This window comes from Hippopotamus amphibius, chromosome 6 (genome assembly GCF_030028045.1).
Source record: "Hippopotamus amphibius kiboko isolate mHipAmp2 chromosome 6, mHipAmp2.hap2, whole genome shotgun sequence".
NCBI lineage: Eukaryota > Metazoa > Chordata > Mammalia > Artiodactyla > Hippopotamidae > Hippopotamus > Hippopotamus amphibius.
The window spans coordinates 121,337,301-121,351,082 of record NC_080191.1 but is presented as its reverse complement, the minus strand read 5'-3'; the positions used below and the strand labels follow the sequence as shown (position 1 = coordinate 121,351,082).

At 42.5% G+C, this 13,782-nt stretch overlaps 1 long non-coding RNA gene across 1 annotated transcript in view; it reads right to left on the bottom strand.

Moving 5' to 3' along the window:
- Positions 1-782: 782 nt before the first annotated feature.
- LOC130856117 (uncharacterized) overlaps positions 783-13,782 on the bottom strand; it is a 59,030-nt gene continuing 46,030 nt past the window's right edge. The window contains exon 4 of the long non-coding RNA XR_009054436.1: positions 783-801. This is a non-coding gene — a long non-coding RNA (uncharacterized LOC130856117). The remainder of the gene's footprint in view (positions 802-13,782) is intronic.

The window sequence follows — 13,782 nt, the reverse complement described above, 5'->3', positions numbered from 1 at the left end:
AGTTTCTCATCCAAGGTTTCTCTGAGGCTGCAACCAAGGAGGTAGTGTGTTGAATTTTTTTCCCTTCCTCCTCTGAGAGTTCAAAGCCCGGAGCTGACCACTGCAAAGGCCACTGTCATATTTGCTGAAAATCAAACCACTGATACCAGCACTGAAAATACAAATTTGAGAACCAAGTTGTTTGCACACCATGGAGTGCATAAGAATTAAAAATAGATGCCACCTTGCCTCCTACCTGCATAATAAACATGTAAGTTTCAAGTGTTTAATTTGATATTCACATTAATTAACAATACAACATACATTATTTAAAAGACAGCAAATGCAAGAAGAAAGGGGAGACACCATCTGGTAGCAGAGTTTTGTCGTTGTTTTTGTTTTTAGGGGATTTTTTTTTTTGGCTTTGTTAAAAAAAAAAAAAGGTAAAATTCTATTTTGAATGTGATGAAAAGCAAACATCCAGAAGCAAATGAATCGGAACTGAAAGGTGATGCTGAAATAGCTAAGGCTGTAAAGAGGCAAAAACAAGTCTTCGCTACCAGATGATATGGCATCCCGAGCATTTACATACTCACATCTGAAATACTAGGCAACGTGTAATGAATTCTATACACAGCATGCACACACAGCACAAGCACGGCTAATCCTGCCTGCCATCTTAGGCTCGCAGAAGCAAGATACGCACTGCATGCAGCACACGAGCACTGGGGAAGGAGGAGGCAAGGGACAGCTCACCTTAAATGCAGTATCTGATTAATGTTGTAAGTGACATTGCATATCAGCCTCAGAGTCTTGGTTCAACTGGGTAGGAGGGAACAAAGAAAAATGTCATCAACTGGTGATGCAAGATGAGCCCAATCACTAAACACTGTTTAGCAAACTCCAAATTCTGCAACCAGACAGTAGAAGGCATTTCATACAGTTCAGCAGAGCTGCTGCACAATGAATGTGTCCTTCTGCTTCTGAGAATCAAACAATCCTTTTGCTAAGGAAGAAAATAAGCTGGAACGAGCACTGTCATATCTTCTTCTTGAAGAAAGCTTTCAATACAGTATGTATCTGGTTCGGGATGCATTTTATAGACTGTTAATTTCATAGAATTGCTAGCAACAGCAGCAAAAACAAACCTTTTAAGCTATTGCAAAGTAAAGAATAATATTATAAAGGGTGTAGCATTTCTAGATTATTTTTCAGAATCCTAAGTGGTGTCGGCAGGCTTGTAGAAGAATGCATGATCAGCTGTCTGTATCCGTGCTATAACCTCTAACCACAAGCCGTGTAAATGTATTCTGCTAAATGTATCTGCAGTACAGAACGGCAGATACCTCCTCAGTTGAAATGGTATTAAAATGTGAATGAATTTGCTTAATTTGTAGAGCAGAATAAATGCAGTTACAGAAAAATAAATTGATGCTGAGTTCCTCTCGATGTATAGCTGACCATCATAACGATAAAAGCTGTCCTTAGGACACTGACCTAAATAATGTTAAGTCTCGCAACAGCATACTGTACTTGCTCAGAACCTAGGAAATGCAAAATGATTTTTCTCCTTCCTCCCCCTCCGGAAGCTAAATCGTAAAGTCACAAGCCATTAGCAGGAATACCAAAAGGCTTTGTGTATATATATCGTACCTACTGTAAGGGAAGAGATGGTGTTGAGCTGACATGCAATGTTTCTTTGTCTTACTTTAAGGCTTATCTTAGCTATGCTCCCACGATGACATTGACATCATGGAGGTCAGGGCTGACACTGGGGTGCTATCCGTTTTATGAGTGAAATGTTTTCCGAAAATTAAATCTCATCTCCTCAAACACCGAATTTCATGTCTTCTTCAATATCCCCTCCCTACCCCCACTGCTCAAGATTGATGGGCTTTACTTTAGCTGTATGTAATAAATCGGAATCACCTTCTGTAGAGACTCCAATACATAATCGTGGAAATTAATTTTTTAAACAAAAAACCTTCAAGAATTCTTATGCATCCCCTTTCAATCTTTCCTATCAACACACACACACACACACACACACACACACACACAATTGAAGCTCAAATTGCACTGAAATGTTTAACATGTGGAACAAAAAATGTGGAAAGAGCTGCTTATTCAGGATTTTGAAGAAACGCCTAATAAGCAAAGACTGTTTTGCTACAAAACCAGTGTCACCATGTTCCCAAAGAGAGGAAAACAGCATAGCTTGCTAGAAAAATTTCTTCCAGATCCTGCCAGCAGGTAAAAATCAGAAAAGCATTTCATTTATCATGCTGTATAAAACATGAAGTCTTTTATTTTTAAGGAAATAGAACACATTCTTTTCTACTCTTTCTTCAGCTACAAAGAAACCATACCCACCCCCACCCTTAGATCCTGGACATAAGCCAACATTTTTATAAAATGCTATGAGACTGATTTTGAATACATAATATGTATGTTTTTCTTCTTCTTATTTCTCCAAAAATCTTTAATTGCCTATTGCATCACTAAATATGCTAACGTTAATTAATGTTAACACATGCAAAAATGAATTAATCTTTTCTGGGGTTGCCTCTATCTTCCATAAGAACTGGCTGCAAATAATCAGGTTAGCAAAACATTCAAGTTCCCCAGAATTTTTTTAAAGGAGAAAATGTATTTGAACATCTGAACTCAGGTACTAGGTTTCACAACCGGATCTTTTGTTTCTAGCTCTCATTCTGTCTCCTTCCACAGAACCCAAGTGATTTTTTAGCTCAGTGTGTGGAAAGTACCCAGCCCACCTCTATCGCATACACTTTAATGTCTCTGAGTTGGGTTGTCCAGATGGTCGGTCATACCTGAACCACTCCGAGTCCTCTTCTCTTTGGAGCACATCTCTCTCCCACAACTATTCCAGAAATAAATGTGGCTCTTAACAGAAACAGTAGCTCCTGGTCTAACACCAATGGTGGAGCCATCTTCCCCACCCCCACATCATTGCTCTACGAGCTCTGGTTAGCATTGACAGCGACAGAAAATTAGAATAGAGTGTCCGTAGGCTAATTCGTCCTTTGCCACGGGGGTTGAGAATTAGAGAGACTATAACTCTGAGTTACAAGGTACTGATCTAATATATAGTTATCTATAAAGCAGGGTCCTTAGAGTGGGGTTGGAGGAGGTTGAAGCGAACACCTAGGCATTTGATGCTCTTGGTGTCTGTCCAGATATTCTTCATCAATAACGCTTGAAAGCTAGACATTCACTTTAAAATACTCACCAATTATTATCATGCAAGCTAAATTTACACGATACGGAGTCTACTCTGATCACATAGAATGAAGTCGCTGCCTCCTTTGCCTGAGATAAAAAATGACAGTGACAAAGACAGTAATCCATATGAGGCTCCCACAAGATGCGTGACTAGTGTTCTGTCTGTTTTACAGCAGCCGGATGGCGAATGTGCTCAGGTCCCTTACTGGTGCTTGTAAGCCGGATGCCAGGGCAAGCGGTTTCCAAACCTCCCTGTGGGGCTCTCTGTCTACCCTCTGCCAAAATGAGCCTAAAAGCCAAGTATTGGTTTTTTCTGTGATGTTCCAAAACATTCAATGAGCAAATGTGGCTCATTTACCAAACCTGCTTGTATTAAACAAATTTGAGCTGTAGTTGAAAGGATTTAAATGGATGAGCTTGTTTAGACAGACATTCTCGACTAGTAAATCCTGTTTTGCACTTAAAAAAAAAAAAAAAAAAAAAACCTATGCTCATGCCCGAATTACTTTAAGCTTTGTCATGATTACAAGTGGCAAGGGTATGCCCTCACTTATGATTTTTAAAAATTGTGTGCTCACCAACCTCCTCTGGGCATAGGCACAAACGTTCATTTAACAGGCAAATCCCTTTTCCACGATGAAAATTTTAACCTGTTTTTGCTACTTTGATGAGTTGAGCGCAAAGGACCCAAAATGATCTGGCAGGAGCAGGCTGGAGAAGGACAGAGCTAGCAGTAAGGGGTGCCTCTTTCACTTTGATTAACGCCCTCACTTGCTCACGGTCTCCTTCTGCAGTCTGAGCTCATTTTATTTTCAGTCCTATGGGTTAAAGTTAAATTGCATGACTTATGCAAAGTACGTAATTCAAGTATGAACAAAGCTTGACTCTCTGCTTTAAAAAAACATAAAGTCAGGGCACTGAGCCCCAGAGGAAGCCTTGGTTTATAAACATTTGGATCGGTTTGCACATTTCTTTGCTCCATTCACTGCATGAAAAACTGCAGCTGGTTTCCGTTTATACCTAATATAGATAGTCAACATTTGTGGGTGAATTTGTTATCAGGTTCAGCTATTCTAATCTCAAGTTTTAAAAAAAAAATGTTTACCAGATGTTAACATTTTTGTTGAAGTTCTTAGAATTTAAAAAATTTAAACACTTTTATGAGGTTGGTTCTTACCTTTGTTTGTAGGATGTTCATGGAAACAACATGGTGACAATTTATCAATGACGAAAAATGCCTTTGGATGATATTTTAGCCTAAATTTTTAGGAAAGTCTGATGCTACTTTGAACATCTACATTTTGCCTAGAGATCTGGGCAGGAACTTCTGCTTTCTACCTTGATCAGAGCTAAGTCTATAATAGCTACCATTTATTGAAAAACTACTATGTACTCAATATTTTAGCTATATTATATTATTTAATTCTAACCCAATAATCCAGCAAGGTGGGTATTAGTTATCATCAGCTTTAGGTGAGGAACTAATTGAGATTACCAGTCACACATAGCAGAGTTAGGATTCAAACCTAAGGCCAACTGATTCCAAAGTTTTTCCACCAATCCTAAGAGGATAAAACCTCCTCCATCCACATTCTGCCCCGATGTAGAAATCTTCTGATTGTGCAGACTCCTGGTAGAGGGAACTCCTGCTCCCTGGAGCCAAGACTACCCCTGTTTAGATGAACCAGCCTCAACTCTCCAGGCCCTGGGAATTGTGGGTACCAACTGGAGACAGTTTGGACCAGCAGGTGGAAAAGAATAAGAGAAGAGGAATTCACTAGACCATGTTGGAAAGTTACAGGTAGAAAGCAGGATAACAATTTTGGTCAGAGATTTGTCATAATTTGGAAATGTTTTATCAGGCGAAATAAGTGGAAAAGTTTACTTATCCATCTGAGCAAACTATTTCACCTAATGAAGTCCAGTCTTTTCATGGTACAGATGAGGAAACTGAGGCTATGAGAGGTCTGGTCAGTTGCCCAAGATCACACGATAAGTGAGTTTACCCATTTGCTGTGTTAAAATTTTTCTACAAGCCTGCGTTTGTGAGTAAATTTGTTATCCAGTTGTTAGATTGTTCTAATCTAAATTATCAAAGAGGGATTTCCCTGGTGGTCCAGTGTTTAAGACTGCGTGCTACCATTGCAGGGGGCACGGGTTTAATCCCCGGTCGGGGAACCAAGATCCTGCGTGCCACACAGCCAAAATATAAAATAAAATAAAATAAAATAATAAATAATCAAAGAGAAATTAGTTTAACAATCAAGACTGACCTGGTTTCTACTCACAAATAGTATTTCTGTCGGGAACAGACAACTTAAATCCATATGATAATTTCCTTACCCAACACAGTTTAAAATGGACTTTTGAAAAGCCTAACATTTGAGTAAGAGATTTTCCTCAACCGAGTTTAGTGTTTCAAATGCATCATTTTAATGATTGCCTCTCTACGTGAAAATCTGTACTTTTTGCCCTGGTTTAAGATCCCTTCCAGCTCTGAAGGTTGGTGATTCTAAAAAATCCAGCCCAGCTTGTTTTCTAGGTTGGTTAGGCCAAGAGCTGGACTCCAAGCCTCCTGCCTCCTGGCTAGGTGACCAGATGACTGTCTCACTTATTGGCAGTAATGTTAGATGCCAACCAGATGGCTTGCAAAGGGGGCTTTCTAATCAACTCCATCAGCTCCACCCTGCTTGGAATATGAAAGGAGGATTATCACTCTTAGTGCTCCTGAGGCAGTAGAACAAAGGGTTGGGGGAATGGACATGCATGGAGTTTGAGCTCTAGGAAGCCTGCCCCAATTCTTAAACATGAGCTTTCACACTCCCATTCATTAGCATCTGTGTAAGATGGGGACAAGGAGTACACACTTGATGGTAAGAGTCAGGCAGCAAGCCTTGGGGACCAAACTGAGGTTACCCTCGAGGAAAGAGCTGGAAGGAGAAGGGAAATGTGAACCATGCGGTTTTCAACCGAGAAAAAGTGGTAAGTGACTTGGGGTTGTCAGGGAGACTGTGGTGGACAACATCCCACCCCACCCTAATCCAGCTCAGACTCTCCCGTGGGAATATCCTCAGCTTGGCTCACCACCATTTTTGATATCACTACCTCAGCTTTTTTTTTTTTTTTTTTTTTTTTTGATGTGGACCATTTTTAAAGTCTTCATTGAATTTGTTACAATATTGCTTCTGTTTTGTGTTTTGGTTTTTTGGCCCTGAGGCATGTGGGATCTTAGCTCCCTGACCAGAGATGGAACACACACCCCCTGCATTGGAAGGCGAAGTCTTAACCACTGGACCACCAGGGAAGTCCCACTACCTCACCTTTAGCAGCAGAATAGTCCCTGCTTTCATTTCGCAGTGCATTGGAAACGTGGCACAAGTAAAGACCTTGCGTGCCCACGGAGATCAAGAGCATTCCTACATCCCTAGTCACACGTTCATTTGCAGCAGTCACTGTTAGCCACTCCCCAGATGGAGAGCAAATGAAACAACAGGGTCTTCTAGATCCTGAATTCACAAAAGACATTCAGCAAGAAGGCTGAGTTTCTTCTTTCTAGAGAGATTGGCAGGCAAGTAGATTGAAGAGGGAAGGTGTGGATGTAAATCATGTTGGAGAAGGGAGAATTCTTACAGATGGTTTTGTAAAATCTACCCCATGTGAGAACATAATCCTCTCCTCGTATCTTTCTTCGTCCTGGGCAACAAATATTCCAAGACAGCCTGGGAACAAACTTATTTGCTTTCTCTTCTCTCAGATAAATGACTTTGTAGTTCTGAAAGGTCACAACAATGAACCTCTTCTCAGCAGAGCAGCCTAACGAACCTCAGTGGATCTTCACTTCCTTTGGACTAAAGATAAAAGCACAATACGTTTTTGTTGTATTGAATTATCTGCCTTTACTCACGTCTCTGGCTGGCATCCTGCGAGATCTGTGTATGTCCCACGGCACCTAGAGCGTTGCCTGGTGCAATGGAGGGGCTTATATGTGTAGGCTCTTGATTGACCAACACCAAAGTAGGGGTCCTTTCTCGGCTCCCACCATTACCAGTGGAATCTTCAGCTTTGTCTTCTGAAACCACTTCCTAAAATTAGAGAACTTGTTCCATGAGTTAAGGAACAGATCTGAGGCCTAAAAATACCTATGGAAGTCTTTCAAGTTCTTAATCACTTGTTTACCAGTGGGGGCAGGGGTAACAAGTTGTCTGCGGAGCAGACCACAGGCTTTGTTTACATCTGTCCCTCTAGCACAGGGAAAGGGGAGACAGAAATAAGGGTGGCCTGACAACAACATCACTGCCTCCAAAATGGGCTACGGCATTTCCTCGGGCCCTCAGCGGCAGAGCGCGTTTTACAGAATTATAGGATGGACAAGGCCCTTCAGAGCATGTCATCTGAACCCTTTCTTTGAGGGAGGAGAAAATCAGATTCAAAGAGAGTGTGATATCTGAAGACCTCGGCAGCCAGGATGAAAGCTGTATTTCTTAACTGCTAGTATTTTGCTCTTCGTAATTCAACACACTGGCTCAATTTAAAACAAGAAAAAATCCACCTTTCACTTAAATAGGTGCCTAACAAATGGTTATAGAATAAGTGAATTAACGAATAGATTCCTTCCCAATTCCTCTCAGAAGAAAATGTTATGGAATATTTGTTTAATTTTTTAAAGTTCAACTAAATAAAATTTTAAACAAAATAGTAAATATTTGCCAAAATATCACCTGGGACAAAGTGTCATTTGAGAAATATCGGAGAAGTAGGCTTGATGGCTATATTAAGTCAATCAGATTGAGTTCAGCCAGCAGAAGTAGCCTTTATCCTATTTGGTTTGCAAAGAAAAATTTCATGAGTTAGCACAAGCAGCTAAAAATAAGTTGCAGGTTTCATTTTCCGTTGTTCGGTATGGTTTTGAAACCAAAAGGTGCAAAACTAGGAGATTCACCAACGCCTACTGAAGATCAACAATTCATATAGTCCCCTTTCTGGTACAGCATCTTGATTACAACTCACAACCAGGCCTAACATGTACACTCACGTCCCCCTCACCATGGTCTCTTGAGATGAATGCCCCTAATAAATACGGCATGGAAGGAAATTAGGGGCTGAGGCCAGTCCTGGGGGACAGTGGCTTGTGTGTGTGTGTGTCTTATCATGTCCGGACAGGATGCCACATAGACATCAGCCCTGCGTGCACAGCCTCAATCTTTGGTGATGCTGGGGACCCCTCCACAAAACAAGGGAGTAAATAATGCTAAATTTCACTAAGATGAGGCCCTGAAGGTAGTGAGCACAGCGGGTGTCCCTTGACCTAAATGCCCAGGGCCTTGTACAATTCCATACTGCAAACCCAGGTGGTTCACGATAAATTTAATTTCAAAATTGTCTTCCCAGGGCCAAGTCTGGCAAAAGGGTGTTTGACAGAGGCGTAAATGCTTCAGAGGCAAGGCAGCCATCTCATGCTGGAGCCTTCAGCTGTGGCACGAGGCCGGGAGAGAGCAGTGCTGCTGAGAGAAAGCCTTCAGCTGAAAGAGATTGAGAGGGGGCAGAGAAGGGTTAATCTCCTTACATTAGAGGAGGGGCCGTTTGGTGAAGGTGAAGAAAATAATCTGTATGAAGAGCAGCGAAGACAAAGAGCCATTCCAGAAAAGAAATTACCGTGCAGGGGCGAGAAGGATGATTTGTCCTAGATTTTCACTGTGAGACCATTTCTTAGTCTTTATCTTGCTTTGAAGTTACAGTCTTGGGGTGAGGGAAGGGGGGAATATTCACACTCAGCGCTGTAAGACTTGAACTTCAACTGGATCTGAGATGGGCTGACTCTGATTGACTCTGAGAAGCAGAGGGTGAGGCCAAAGCCACCAGGAGCCCACCGTAGACGCCTAACCATAAATTAGAAAGAGGCAAAGTCAACAATAGGAGTTGCTCATAAAAGAGAAGCCAGTGGCTGAATCCCCCTTTCCTGGGGTGAGGAACAACTTCCCCCTTTTTTAAACTTAAAAAAAAAACTTTTGAAAAGTTGCTTTTAATAATTATTTTGGGAAATAGTTTGATTCATAAGAAGTTGCAAAAATAGTACAGTAACTGTATGAGGTCACCTACCTTCCCAGAATAAAACCTTATACTACTGTAGTACATTCTCTAAACCAAGAAAGTAATATTGGTACGACACGGTTAACTTGGAGACTCAGTAGTAGTCTCCAAGGTATAGACTACTACTTCGGATTTCACCAGTTTTTACATGTATTCTGTGTGTGTGTGTGTGTGTGTGTGTGTGTGTGTGTGTGTCTGTGTGTCTGTGTGTGTGTCTGTGTCTAGAGTTCTATGAAATTTTATCACATGTGGAGACTGGAGTAGCTGTCAACACAATCAAGATACAAAATTATTCCATCACCACAAAGAAACTCTCTGTGCTACCCCACCATAGTCACACCTTCCCCCAACCCTAACCCCCGGCAGTGATCTGTTCTCCAACACTGTAATTTCGCCGCTTTGAGAATCTATATAAATCGAATCATGCAGTCTGTAACCCTTTGGGACTGGCTTTCTTTCACCCAGCAAGATGCCCTTATGAACCATTCAAGCTGGATGGGAAGATGTGCCTTTTTATTGCTGAATAGTATTCCACGGTACGGACGTACCACAGTTTGTTGTCCATACACCTATTGACATGGTGTCCAGTTTTAAGCTATAACAAATAAAACTGCTATGAATATTAATGTACAGGTTTTTGTGTGAATTCTAAGTTTTCATTTCTCGTCTGTAAATACCCAGGAGTGCGAATGTATGGTAAGTGTATATTTAACTTTAATAAAAACTATTAAACTGTTTTTCAGAGTGGCTGAACTATTTATACTCCCACGCAATCTATGAGCGAGCCAGTTTCTCTACATCCGCACAAGGATTTGGTAACATTTGGTGCTTTTATTTTAGCCATCCTGATCGATGCACAGGGGCTCCTTTCGATGGTTCCCAGTCGAGATGGCAGTCAAATGTGGAGCTTTCAGAGCTTGAATGGCATGGCTTCAGATCACTCTCACTGTTCCAGCTTTCCTAGTACTTGTCTACACAGCAACGTGGGCCGTCTGGCATTTCGATGATGGAAAATGGGACTCGACATGGAGTGAGATTTCAGGTTTGTGTGGTTGCTCCTGACTGCAGTAGTGGGACATTGCCATCTGGGAATGTTGGGCTTCTTTGAGGCAGGACCTCTTGGCCCAGCAGGCAGCTTGATACCAGTGACACTTGCTCCCGTGGGGTAACATGAAGGCCGTGACTGTATAGTCACGCGGGAGGGATGGACTTTGCCTGGGCTGGCGTCCTCCTGCAGCTTTAGCCAGAGACTCTTTATTCCTAAAGTTAGTAACTTATTAGCAGCGTGTGTATTTGGGGTGGGGGGTGGGACATGGAGTTAGCACAGACAGGTAAGGATGGGACCACCAGTGGTACTTGTCAGATGTTACTGGCCACACTGAACACTTTTGCCCTTGGACCTCCTACTCTGTTGACCACTTAAGACTCTCCAGCAACATGTGAACACCTTGTCTGGATGTCACAGAACTCGGATTTCCACCTCCTGGGAGTTAGATCTGGAGGCACTGCTGTCACCACCACATGGACCTTCCTAGCCTAGGGATTCAGGTCCTGCCAGCAATTAGGATTACATCTGAGTAGCAGAACATGCCTCAGCCAAGGACGTTGTTCAGGACACCAGGGAAATGGGCTTTGATGGGGTGTGATGACTCAAACTGCCCAGCATGTCTGGAAAGTCACCCCCATCTGCTGCACACCAGATTCAAGGGAGGCTGTGAACTTTCCCAGAATCCATACGCATCATGACCCTGGCTCCACAAGTTCGGGCCAGGAGGTCAGGAATCAGGAGGGTAGTGATCCTGCATGGGGACAGCCAAGAGATGATGGAGATGGTGCACAGAAGCAGGGAAGCTTGGTGATCCTGGGCAAATTCCCTTGTGCTTCCATGTGTAGGATGGGTGCAGCGAATGATGGTGTTCCTTTGGGTTTTGGCTCTTGTGCTTCACCTGCTGCATTCACAGGACATGTACGTGAACTCGGGCTTGGAGGAAACTGAATGGTGATTTATAGAACCTGACCGTGAACTGGGGACTGGTGGGGGCTGAGCAGTCTGTGAAGGCTGAACTTGAGGCTGGACCTGAAAGTCAAATAATACGATGGTGGCCCTCCAGAAGTGGAGGTAGTGAAATGAGTGGAAGGGCAGCCAGATGCTATCAGGTGACCAGTGGGTGTGGCCTGATGGTTTTGGGTAGAGTTACGCGCACAGGATGGACAGTCACGCTTCCTCTTAGAAGGTGGTGAGAATTTTAAAATTTGGATGTTGTCTGTTCACCATGTTCTCTGGTGTAACAGAGAATTTTCCAAGTTTCCATTCTCAGGTGCCTCTTCTCTGACCCACTGCCCCTCGTATGGCCAGGTGCTCCTACTCACCTGTTGTCAGACGGCAGCCCAGCACACGGCACCTTTTGGATATGATGAGGCAGGTGCGGACTGGGACAGTAACTTGCCTGCCCGTGAGGCTGGGTAACGAGACTCCATCCTCGAGGCTGAATCTATGGCAGCTCCCCTCAGCTCTGGCTGTGTCTTCTCAACTCGTGCGTGCGGTGACCTAACTTCTGCCCACAGTGTGAGTCTTGCCCTTGCCCTGCCCCTGCCCTGTTCTCTTGGCTTCTGACTCTGGACCCCACCTCCTACTCAGTTCTCCTGGCCTGGATCCATGTGGCTGCCCTATGTTTTCCTCAGTCTAAATGTTATCACCTCGGGGCTCAGGGCACAGAGTGGTCTCATGAAGTGAGCCTAGCAGGGTCTGGGATGCCCACACGTGTCCTGCGATATGCCCTGCCTATCAGAAGGCAGATAAAAATTCCCTGGTGAAAGCAGGGGCTCATTTCAGGAGTCAGTCTTCTTGTGGTACCTTGTCTCTACCACTGTAACAGAGAACAACAAACCCGACTCCATAATGGGTCTATTCCTTTAGCTCTAACCTTTGTGCTCTGTTGCCTGTGCTTAGTCATGCTGGCTCAGCACCATTTGTAAAAGAATGTTGCCTATAGCCTGAAATACACATGATAGCCCATTCTCAAGGCTCTGACCTTCAAAGGTATAACACTTCTCCATTTATATAGAGATGAAAAGTAGCAGAATAGAGAATAGCATATGTCTTGTTGGAGGTTTATAGGAACATTGTGACCAGACCTACATGGACAGCTGCAGGAACAAAGGATTCTGACATCAAGAAGTTTGCAACAACCAGTCAAACCCCCTCCTGTTTTAGTATTAAAGCAGCCTGAATTCTGACTAGGGTAAGAAGGTTCTTTAGGACACTAGTTAACCATCTTCTTGGTCTGCTGGCTTTCGGAATAAAGTCGCTATTCCTTGCCCCAACAACTCATCTCTTGATTTATTGGCCTGTCATGTGGTGAGCAGTATGAGCTTGGACTTGGTAACACTACCCAGAGGTTGGGTAGATATGGGCCCTTTGTCTACTCAAGTTCTAGTTCTACCTCTGCCACTGAATCTCTGGGTAACAACCACAAGTGAGTCAATGAACCATTCTGGGGCTCAGTTATCTCATGTTTGCAATAAGGCTTCCTAACTCCCTAGTTGATAATCTTTCAACTATACCATACTGTGATTAAGAAAAAATCTAAAATTCAGAAGCCAAAAAATGCCTTTAAGTTAAATTCTGATTTAGATATACTAGCTTAGGGCTCCCTGACTTTTTTTCTGTCTAATAAATGTTGCTGAAAATGAATGTTTATTGAATTGGATGCAGCATTATCAATAGTCTTCAGGCCTTAATGTGCATAAGGATTGGGCAGGTATATTAAAACGCATATTCCTAGGCCCCCTTCTCAGAGCTTTTGATGCCACCAGGGCCTAGGAACATGCATTCTAATGTGAGAAGCCGAAGGGGACTTAGGTTTTGAAATAGACGTTGGTAACATTTTAGAGGCTAATTAATCAATATGCACTAGGAACTTTAGAAAATAGATTGTTTGACCTAGTGATTTAATTCTAGGAATTTTTCCTAAGATGTCCACCAACACAGCCATTAAGAATCAAGATCATTTTGAAGATTGTTAAGTGACTTGGAAAAATGTTTACAACATGACGTTAACTGGGGTGAAAAAAAGCATACAAAATACCATTTCAGTACATTTAAAAGAAGAAAAGAATATATATGAAAATTTGAAAAATACATCAGCATGTTAATATTGAATTGTTGTTTGGTTGTTGGATTATTGGAGATTGTTGGTTTCTTCTTGATATTTTTCTCTATTTTCCAGATTTAGATTTTGTATAGTGACTAGTTATGGCTCTTTTTTATTTGAAAACAGTGCTAAATTTTTTAAAAGTAAAGAGAAGGAAATTGCCTCATGTAGAGTGAAAAGAGAGGGAAGAGAGGCATCTTAGGAGCCCAGCCCAGCCACGGCCTTGCTGCTGCAAGAGGACTTGGAAGACAGATAGACTGAGTCTGGTGCTGGGGTGAATTTTCAGCTACATTCTCTTTTGCGAAGTACCTTGGAA